Genomic DNA, 12236 nt, shown 5'->3' with positions numbered 1-12236 from the left:
AGCAAGGACAGCTGAGACACACCGAGGAGGAGGAGGAGAAAAGAGAGAGAGGGATGCGCAAAAGCAGGCAGAGCGGAGAGGCAGAAGAACATGACGTCATGTCTTCAGCTAAAAATCAAAACAGAAATCAGATTCATGAAATCATCAAGGAAGAAAGAAACTCAGGAAAATGACAAATAAAACCTTAAAATCAAGACGATGATGAAAAATCTTTTATTAATCTACAGAAAACCGATCAGAGACTAACAGCATCATTGTTGGGGCAGATATGAAAAATACATTTTCTGATTAAAATGATAAAAATACAAAAACACACCTTAGAGCAGATATGAGCTCAGGTGATAAAGTCCTAACTGTATGACACTACAAAAGAGTTCAGGCTCCAATCAGAAGCATCCGCACAATGAAAAGTGCAGTATTTCAGAGATGGCTTGGTGCAGGAATACGTGTGGTTGGTGATTGGTTTAATGGGAATCTTTGTATGTCTTTTGAGCAGGTCCAAAAGAAATAAGGAATACAACAAATGGATTTTTATGCATTTTTACAGACCCGTCACTTAATTACTTCAAGTTTTGATACTTTGCACAGTACAAAGCAACTAGGACCCATGGCAAATTTCTTTTTACACTTAAACGCAGATAAAAGTACCATAAGACAGTTTTACAATACACTACAAGGCCATAACAAACATGATATTAGGAAACGTGTTGGGAGGGAGGCCTCCAGTGTCACTGTGATGATCATGCCTGCAGTGAGCGCATACAATCTCAGCATTCTTTATTTCTTAATAAAAGATTTAAAGAAACACAATATAAAATTTTACACAGACAGTTTAGACCTTTTCTGAATAAAACTGATCCGAGTAGGTCAGCACAATGTACTAAATGTAAATCTGCGGGGACCTCCTTGCATTCTGGCTCTGTGTAACAGAAGAATTAAAGGATATATTTAAAAGCAGAATACAAAAAGATCCAGCTCAGTATTTATTGGGGCTGCCAACTCTGAACAAATTTCCAGATAAAAACAAATATAAACTACTATGTAAATTATTTTTCTTGGCAAGAAAATGTATTTTTTTCAATTGGATCAATAAAAAACCACCAACAATAACTCAGTGGTACAAAGAAATCTTTACCAATGGAAAGACTGAGTGCAAACCTGAATGGTAATGACAACATCTTTTTGGATATATAGCGCCCTCTAGTGGATTACTTACCTGATGCTCTGAGGGAAACTATAGCGAGAGCAGCAGCCCCACTCCAATGGCAGGTTGGGTTTCTCAGGTCAAATGGGTGAATGGGTGATAGACCAGTTATTTACCATACTGTGTTAGTTTTCCTTTTACATGTCTCAGACTGCTTATTGTGTTGTTTTGTATCAAAAAACCCAAGTAAAGAGATTTTTTTTAAAAAGTGCTGAATTTCTCAAGAATTTGAACATTGTCAGTATGCCATCATGTCATCGTAGTCACATAATAATAAGATTATAATAGTATCATCTGTCACAATAGAAATAGTTTTCATTCAAAGGCTTTATGGCTTTTCCTATAATACCTGGTGGGCGGGTCTCTAGTCAGAATGCGCGGGCCGGTTTTTCATCCCACTCCAGCCTGTGTGGTGATGATGCTGCGTGGCTACATTTCACCTCACAGGTGAAGCAGAAGAACTCCTGCACTGGTTTGTCCTTCAGTCTCAGACTCTCACACATCATCACTGTATTTTCATAAATGTATGTATCGGAACTTTTCTTTTTTCACCCCGGTCACCCCAACGAGGTGACCGGTCCTTCCTCGTCCCTCACTCATCATCATCAGTTTACCTTATAGAGATCAGAGACTTCATCTCAGACTCATCAACCAACAGCTCGTCATCAGATCCATCAGCAGGACAACCTGATAGCCCACCTGCCTCCCAACAGACACGGGCACACCTCAGCTTCAGGTGTGTCTTGGAACCTATTAGACTTTTTACTGCTTCACATTTCACAGAAAATCAACAACTAACCCCGTTTCATTACTCTTCATTATTTTGTTGTATTTATTTTAATTATTTTTGTCATGGTTCTGGGTCCTCCAGCACTTTGTGTTTCCTTCTGATATTTCTGTATTTTGGGTTAAGTCTTTAGTTATATTCCCTGTTTAGGTCCTTGATTATTTAGTATTTTTGCCCGCCCTCTGCGTCTCTGCCTTTGTGTCTCCGCCCTCTGCGTCTCTGCCTTTGTGTCTCCGCCCTCTGCGTCTCTGCCTTTGTGTCTCCGCCCTCTGTGTCTCTGCCTCTGTGTCTCCACCCTTTGTGTCTCCACCCTCTGCGTCTCTGCCTTTGTGTCTCCGCCCTCTGTGTCTCTGCCTCTGTGTCTCCACCCTCTGTGTCTCCACCCTCTGTGTCTCTGCCTTCGTGTCTCCCTGTGTGTCTCAGTTTTATATTGTGGTGTGACTTCTTGTGTCGTGGTTTCCTTCATGTTTTATTGTGATATGTTTCTTCAGCGTGTCATGTCTGTGCTCTCCCTAGTGTGCCTCTCCTCCACACCCACATCATGTTTCCTGTTTTATTCTGAAGGGCCATGTCTTATGTCAGTGCATGTAGTTGGTGTCTCGTCATACTCATTTGGTTCAGCTGTGTGTGTTGTTCCCTCGTTTCCTGCTGTGTATTTATAGAGTGTGCTTTCTCGTTGCTGGTCCGTCTGTGTGTTCTCCGTACGGTTCTCCCTACTTGTCATGTTTCCTCAGTTCTCTGTTCCCTCATGTTTCTAGTTTTAAGGTCGGCTCTTTTTCCCAGTTTAAGTTTGCTTAGTTTTGTTCGTGCCATCACCGTCTATTGTTTGTTCGTCAGCCTCCGTCAGTAAAGCTCACTGACATCACAGAAGTGTCCTTATTGAAATTCCACACGTCTGTCGCTGCAGCCGTGACACTTTTGATGTACAAAAACACTAACACTGGCTCATGTGGAGTGTTTAATGCCCCTCAGTGTCTGTATATATACGAAGTGCTGCTACCACCATTACTAACATAACAGGAAGAAGCTCTGCATTGTCTGTGTCGCATATTTGCTTTGCAAACTCAGCACAACTTTAAATCTGATGACTGATGCGTATAGAAACTGAACCGGCTTGTAAATGTACCACACTCACATGTCACAGTACGAGTGCAACCACAGTGTTTCAGTCCACAGCCATCAGAGAGCTCTCTGGGTCCTTGTTCCTTTCCTTGGTCACTGTCATGCTTCTGCACTGACTGCTCTATCAGACACTTGTGTAGTCGGTGTGTAGCATGCTCGTTTATTTGCTCTGTGTGTTAAAACAATGAGTGCAGCCGTGAATGTCATGGTTGCTGCTAAAGAGGCAGACGATCCCCCTGCTGCTGTCAGGCCTTTGGGGCATGAGTCCTCCAGCCAGCTATGCATTAATGCTCTTAACTGTATTATTTTATTGTTTTTCTGTAAAGCACTTTGGTATGCCTAGGCTTTTAATGTGCTCTATAAATAAAGGTTGTTGTTGTTGTTGTAAAGCAGCTGTAAGATCTTATACCACCTGCTGGACACTTGCGTATATATGACTGCATCATCCGCATACATTTGAGCAAATATATTTGGACAGACTTCAGGTAAGTTATTGATAAAAAGAGAGAACAATAAGGGCCCATGAACAGATCCTTGAGGAACCCCTGTATCACAGTCTAAATATGGAGATTTAACCCCACCCAACACCACATACTGTTTCCTGTGTGAGAGATATGAGGCAAACCACTGAAGAGCCTGACTGGAGATATTAAACTGAGTCCATCTGGACAACAATATCTGATGGTTTACAGAGTCGAAAGCCTTCTTCAGATCTAAAAATACAGCTCCAATACAGGGACTCTTGTCCAGCAGGCTCTTCAAGTTCTCCACTAACATACACAGGGCAGTATCTGTGGAGTGATGTGCCCGAAAGCCAAACTGCAATGGATGTAATGAGGGTTGGGTGTTTTCTAGGTGAGCAGTGAGGAGTTTAACCACCCACTTCTCAGCTATTTTAGATATGACCGGGAGTATGCTTATGGGGCGATAATTAGCCATGTCAGTCTTCACACCTGCTTTGAAAATTGGTGTAACTGCAGCAATTTTACAATCTGTTGGAACAATGGAGTGTTTGAAAGACATATTCAAAACATGAGCTGTTGGACGTACAAGCAAATCCATATGTTCCTTTAGGAAGTTTTTGTTAATACCATATACATCAAGTGCTTTTGATTGTTTTAAACCTGTAATTAGTTTAGCAACTTGACTGCTGTGATTAAAGCATCTTTCTTTCAGCTTAACGAGTGAACCGTCAGCTCGTTCAAACACACGTTAAAGTGCGTTTGGCTCGACACCACCGAACAGAGGCAGCAATATAACACAGCTCACATTAACAGTGCAGTGAATCCTGCTTGTGCCGTGATGTTCAGGACTGCAAACCGAGCAGCATCACTGACTTTCAGCTCGTTGTGTTTGTGGATATATGACTGACTTTAATTATCCACAAAATCATCAGATTCTCTGTAAGATTAAGGTCGACTATTGTATTATTATATTTTAAAGGCTTTAAAACCAAGTAAACGCTGAAAGTACAAACATCGCTAATGGCAAATAACTTTGCCGACATGTGGCCAACAGTAATGTTTTAATGTTCTTCGTTATTAAACATTTGCACAGAAATAAGTGACATAATATTCAGTACTTACTTTTAGCCTTAGTCGCATCGCTGTGATGTAATCAGCCTTAAAATGCAGCCTTTACGGCTGCAGACCCTGAATTGGGATACGGCCTCTGTCACCTGATAAATGACAGTGAGACATCCCACATACATGGAGTCACACATGTGCTTCAAATAAAGTAATTTGAATTCAATTCAATTCAATTCAATTTTATTTATATAGCGCCAAATCACAACAAAAGTCGCCTCAAGGCGCTTCATAGATACAGAGAAAACCCAACAATCATATGACCCCCTATGAGCAGCATTTTGGCGACAGTGGGAAGGAAAAACTCCCTTTGAACAGGAAGAAACCACCAGCAGAACCAGGCTCAGGGAGGGGCGGGGCCATCTGCTGTGATTGGTTGGGGTGAGAGAAGTAAGACAGGATAAAGACATGCTGTGGAAGAGAGACAGAGGTTAATAACAGATATGATTCAATGCAGAGAGGTCTGTTAACACATAGTGAGTGAAGAAGAAACACCCAGTGCATCATGGGAATCCCCGGCAGCCTACGTCTATTGCAGCATCACTAAGGGAGGATTCAGGGTCACCTGGTCCAGCCCTAACTATATGCTTTAGCAAAAAGGAAAGTTTGAAGCCTAATCTTGAAAGAAGCTGTATTTGAAGCAAATACAGCTTCAAATACAAGTCATCATCGAATTTCACCTGTGATCTTGTGTCACCATTACTCTCTGAGCTCTGTGTTGGTTCTTCTGTCACCTGACAAATAGGACATACATGACAATAAGAATAAAATGTGGAGCTGCTTCAGTGTTTCTGTCACTTTGTGCAGATCTTGACTCGTCAGTAATGTTTATAGGGTGAGTGCATTTTTAAAACAATTTGTGCAGACTGCACTACAAGGTGGAATATTTGCAAAATCAGGACTGCCTCATGATATTTTGTCTCAAAAATTAACCCTATGATGGATCCGATATTACATGTCAGTATCGGTCCGATACTGACGTAAATTACTGGATCAGATATCGGAGAGAAATAAAAAATGTAATCGATCCATTAAATATCAAAAAAGCACCTCACAAAACTTGCGACACGGCGTAACTCGGCTCATAACCGTAGCATGTGGCAGCAGTATGGTCACGTGATACAGCGGCTGTGTGTATTTGTAGCTTCGCTACCAATCCGGCATTTCATCTCTGAGGAAGTGATCCCAGAGAGAAGTGAAGCAAGTGTGTAAGTTCATCTCTGAATGTTTGTAAAGCATTCCAGCGTTAAGCTTAACAACCGATATATGGAGCAACTGCCTCTTTCTCTCCCCTGCTGCTACTTCAATCATGAAACTGATCAATGATCAGCTGATCGGCTTTTCTGTCGCGAGTCCGTCTCTCTTGTTTGTTTTTGGCCCACTTTGCACCAGAAAGAGGAAACCAGCGGGTGAATAACAGCAGCACGTTTAAGCTTGATCAGCTGTTGTTAGAATTTATTTATTATTACTTTCTACTCCAGGATCTTTTTCTATGTAGCTGACGGCTGGTAACTGTGCAGGGGCGGATCTAGCAAAGTTTAGCCAGGGGGGCCGATAGGGCATGAACAGGGAAAAGGGGGCACAAAGACATACTTTTCTTTCTTGTTCTCATTTAAAATGTCGAGCTTTTAATAAATAATTATCTGAATCTTACAACCAAAGTTTTAATCTGATGTAAAATGTATAGAAGTCCATTACTGTAGTAACTGTTAACTCTAATATACCCTAGTAAGCTATAGTACTTTTTCCTTTGGGAAGGTACCATCTGTGCAGTCTGCAGTTCTGCTGAAGAAAGATGTTGAATCTATTTAATTATTCTTGTAAAATAATTTATTTCTGTGCATTTGTTTTACACTTGCATTGAATTAAAGTAGATTATGTTGATTGAGCATCATGAGGTGGGGGGTGGTTCCCTTTTTTTTTTTTTTTTTTTTTTTGCTGGGAGTTTTAGAGGCCTATTAGTTAGGTTGCTTAATATTTCTACTAAGTACTCTTTAAAATACCAGAATAGGGAGGGTGGAGCAGGTTTAAGTTTATTAGATTGATCAGTTTTGCTGAACTATAAAATATCCGGGATGCGTACAAAGCCCTCCCCCGCGCCCCATTCGGCCAATCAGATCACCGCTCCATCCTGCTCCTGCCCACCTACAGGCAGAAGCTGAAACAGGAAGCTCCAACCCGGAGGGCGGTGCACTGTTGGACGGACCAATCGGAGTCTGCGCTGCGGGACTGTTTTGATCACGCGGACTGGGAAATGTTTCACGTGGCTGCTAGAGACATTGATGAGTACACAGACTCAGTCTGTGGATTTATCAGGAAATGCGTGGAAGATGTCGTCCCATCCAGAACAGTTAAATCCTTCCCAAATCAAAAACCCTGGATTAACGGAGATGTTCACGCGGCACTGGCGGCACGGAGCACCGCCTTTGCCTCCGCGAACACATCGGACTACAAACACGCACATTACCAACTCCGGAAGACGATCAAAGCAGCCAAACGTGAGTACAGGGACAGGGTGGAGCAACAGTTTGACAACCCTCGGAGTATGTGGCAGGGACTAAACACGATCACAGACTTTAGAGGGAAAACCAGCACACCGCAGACCACGGCCTCTCTGTGTGAGGATCTAAACGTATTCTACGCTAGATTCGACGCAGCGAACACCATGAGACCGGACAGTGTGCGCACCGCGGATGATGTCAGTGCGCACACTGTGTCTGAGGAGGATGTGCGGAAGTGCTTCAGGAAGGTGAACGCACGCAAAGCTACTGGTCCGGACGGGATTCCCGGCCGCGTCCTCAGGTCATGCGCGGCTCAGCTGGCTGGAGTGTTCACGCACATCTTCAACCTTTCCCTCTCTCTGTCTGTAGTCCCAGCCTGCTTCAAAATGGCCACCATCGTCCCTGTACCCAAATCCTCCACCATCTCCTCATTGAACGACTGGCGACCTGTAGCCCTGACCCCCATCGTAAGCAAATGCTTCGAGAAGCTGGTCAGGGACTTCATCCGCTCTGCACTACCCGACTCACTGGACCCTCTACAGTTTGCATACCGCCACAACAGGTCCACTGATGATGCCATAGCCCTGACACTACACACTGCCCTGTCACACCTGGAGAAGAGAGACACGTATGTGAGAATGCTGTTTGTAGATTACAGCTCAGCATTCAATACCATCGTTCCCTCAGAAACTGCAGGATCTAGGACTGAGCAGCTCCCTCTGCAGCTGGATCCTTAGCTTCCTGTCTGACAGACGCCAGGTGGTCAGACTGGGCAGCATCACCTCATCCCCCATCACACTGAACACTGGTGCTCCACAGGGGTGTGTACTGAGCCCTCTCCTGTACTCACTCTACACCTACGACTGCACAGCCACTAACAGCTCCAACATCATTGTGAAGTTTGCGGACGACACTACAGTGGTGGGTCTTATCACCAACGGTGATGAGACGGCTTACAGGGAGGAGGTCAGCGCCCTGACCCACTGGTGTCAAGACAACCATCTCACCCTCAACGTCGCAAAGACAAAGGAGTTGATAGTGGACTTCTGGAGGTGCAGAGAAGTACACACCCCCATCACCATCAACGGCGCTGCTGTGGAGAGAGTGAGCAGCTTCCGGTTCCTTGGCGTACACCTGGCTGAGGATCTTACGTGGTCAGTACACACAAACAAAACAGTGAAGAAGGCGCAGCAGCGCCTCTTCTTTCTCAGGAGACTGAAAAGATTCGGCATGAGCCCCCGCATCCTCAGGACCTTCTATCACTGTGCCATTGAGAGCATCCTCACTGGATGCATCACCACCTGGTATGGCAACAGCACCGCCTACAACTGCAAAGCTCTCCAGCGAGTAGTGCGGTGCTCTGAACGGATAATTGGAGGTGAGCTTCCCTCCCTCCAAGACATCTACAGGAAGCGCTGCCTGAGGAAAGCGGGGAGGATCATCAAGGACTCCAGTCACCCCAGCCATAAACTGTTCAGACTGCTTCCATCAGGAAGGAGGTTCTGCAGCATCCGGTCCCGTACCAGCAGACTGAGAGACAGCTTCTTCCATCAGGCCATCAGACTGCTGAACACGTCATAGACACCTCAGCTTCACTACTGGAACTTCAACATTATGCACTCCATACTGTACAGTAACGCCACTGTTTTGCACATGTCTCAACTCTGTATATTTTATTTTATTTATTTTATATATTCTATTCATTGTTTACTCTATTTAATTTGTAAAATATGTGTACACACACACACACACACACACACACACACACACACACACACACACACACACACACACGTACACTGAACAAAAATATAAACGCAACACTTTTGTTTTTGCTCCCATTCCCCATGGGATGGACGTAGAGACCTAAAATTCATTCCAGATACACAATATAACCATCCCTCCCAAACAGTGGTCACAAATCAGTCCAAATGTGTGGTAGTGGGCACATCTGCTATATTGAGATAATCCATCCCACCTCACAGGTGTGCCACATCAGGATGCTGATCTGACATCATGAGTAGTGCACAGGTGTACCTCAGATTGCCCACAACAAAAGGCCACCCTGGAATGTGCAGTTTTTTGCGCTATTGGGGGTCTGGGGACCCAGAACCGGTCAGTATCTGGTGTGACCACCATTTGCCTCATGCAGTGCAACACATCGTCGCATGGAGTCTATCAGATTGTCAATTGTGGCCTGTGGAATGTTGGTCCACTCCACTTCAATGGCTGTGCGAGGTTGTTGGATATTCGTGGGAACTGGTACACGCTGTCGTATACGCCGGTCAAGCACATCCCGAACATGCTCAATGGGTGACATGTCCGGTGAGTATGCTGGCCATGCAAGAACTGGGACATTCTCAGCTGCCATCTGCCCTGAACAATGTGAACCATGATTCATCCGTGAAGCGCACACCTCTCCAACGTGCCAGACGCCATCGAATGTGAGCATTTGCCCACACAAGTCTGTTACGGCGACGAGCTGGAGTCAGGTCAAGACCCCGATGAGGACGACGGGCATGCAGTTGAGCGTCCCTGAGACGGTTTCTGACAGTTTGTGCAGAAATTGTTTGGTTGTGCAAACCAATTGTTCCAGCAGCTGTCTGGGTGGCTGGTCTCAGACGATCTTGGAGGTGAACCTGCTGGATGTGGAGGTCCTGGGCTGGTGTGGTTACACGAGGTCTGCGGTTGTGAGGCCGGTTGGATGTGCTGCCATATTCTCTGAAACGCCTGTGGAGACGGCTTATGGTTGAGAAATGAACATTCAATGCACGGGCGACAGATCTGGTTGACATTCCTGCTGTCAGCATGCCAATTGCACGCTCCCTCATTGCTTGTGGCATCTGTGGCATTTTGCTGTGAGACAAAACTGCACATTCCAGGGTGGCCTTTTGTTGTGGGCAGTCTGAGGTACACCTGTGCACTACTCATGATGTCAGATCAGCATCCTGATGTGGCACACCTGTGAGGTGGGATGGATTATCTCAATATAGCAGATGTGCCCACTACCACACATTTGGACTGATTTGTGACCACTGTTTGGGAGGGATGGTTATATTGTGTATCTGGAATGAATTTTAGGTCTCTACGTCCATCCCATGGGGAATGGGAGCAAAAACAAAAGTGTTGCGTTTATATTTTTGTTGAGTGTAGAAAAATATTTAGTATACACATCCAGAAATGCATATACTATTATATATTGTACATATATTTATTAGTCTCAGATGTAGCCATTCTTGTATTTTGCTTGTTTACATTATTGTATTTTGCACAACTCTGTTGCTTGTGAAGCTCGCACACAAGAATTTCACTCACATGTGCTGTACCAATGTACCTGCACATGTGATGTGACAATAAAAGTGATTTGATTTGATTTGATTTTGATTTGATTATTTTGGGTGCAGTGTATTTTTTGCATACATGCAGGTATAACAGAATAGCTTTAGTGTTTGTTTGTTTGTTTGTTTGTTTTAAACCTGAGTATGAACTTATATAATAAGTAGCAAGATATTAAAAAAGCAGTTTTATTCATTAAAAAATACACTATATCGGATTCATATCGGTATCGGCCGACATCCAAATTTATAATATCGGTATCGGACATAAAGAAGTGGCATCGTCCCATCTCTACTATGAATATGTCAGTGCCATTAGGATGAAATTCTTGTGTCACCAACATTTTAACGTTAGACATATAATTCTAACAGCCTCTGTAAACTAATATCCGGGCTGCTCGAGGCTGCCGTTTTCTCTGACAGTTTTAATCAAAATTAGAAATGCTGCTCTGAGACTGAGAGAACTAATAGTGCTGCCTGTTATGCAGTTAGTTTCCAAAACACGTTATTCATGGTTACATACAGTTTCAGACTGATGTGGGCCAAAGCCTAGCATAGCCTGTAACGTTATTATGACGGACACATTTTATGAGTGAACTTGACTTTAAGCGACTTACAGGTGTCTTTGAAAAATACTTTCTTATATCCAGGTTCTTCCTTTTTGCTGCCATCCTCCTCTCCTTCTTGCAGGTCCTCACAGCCCAGGCTTGCTGCTGCTAAAACTAAACAGAGCTCCCTGAGAGGCTCAGCCAATCACATTGGCCATTTTTGTCACATGACGTAGGACCAGGGCCGTGCAGAGAGGTTTAAAGGGGCGGGTGCTCAAAGTTAAAAAGGGGCACATTGAACCAGGCTGAATAACAACAACACACATTCATCAAGAATCTAATATGGGAAGGGCAGGGCTGTGTTGAACTGAGACTGTAGACATTAAAAAGTCCACAGGAGAGATGGTAGCTGATTAAACAAGTGTCATGAGATAATAACAAAATGCAAAGATTGGTGACAGCACTTGGAACCATAAGGACACAAAAAACTGTGAGAAATAATTTAGGCTCTGCCTGTGAATCACTCTTTGCTTCTCTTCTTCCTTCCATCCCATCATTTCATACATCACTCTCCCACTTGCTGTCTATCTGAGAACAAGGCACAACTTGCTATTGCAATAAACTATAATCTAATTATCCACACCTAACAACTCTTGCACTTAATCTATAATAAAATGATGACAGAAAAATGTTATAGCCCTGCCTTTAGTAGCCTCACACAGCTCCTGCTGTTTCCTCCTCATGTCCTTACCAGCCATGTCTGGACAATGTTATATCATGAGTAATAATTTAAAATAATCCATATACATAAAACACACACATGCACACACAGTGACACTTTAGACCTTCTTCAGAATACTGTATATACTATGGGCATCATGGTGCTGATCCAGAATCCTTACATATTTATTACTAGAGCTACAATAATAAAGCAATGAGGAGGGGGAAGTAATAAATATGAAATAATGTATTTATGATGATTCCATTTGTTTCACTATCCACTCTGTGCAGGGCAAAGCTTATTACATGTTTAAACTGTAGAGATACAATCATTTTACTGCTGTAAAATCCACATTTCGTCTTATTTAAAATATAAATCTAATATAATCTGCTTCTTAATGTATGTTCTTTAAAATACAGCGTGTGTTTTTTA

The sequence above is a fragment of the Astatotilapia calliptera genome, chromosome 4, assembly GCF_964374335.1.
Source record: "Astatotilapia calliptera chromosome 4, fAstCal68.1, whole genome shotgun sequence".
Lineage (NCBI taxonomy): Eukaryota > Metazoa > Chordata > Actinopteri > Cichliformes > Cichlidae > Astatotilapia > Astatotilapia calliptera.
The sequence above is the reverse complement of the archived record's forward strand: the minus strand, read 5'-3'. Positions refer to the sequence as shown.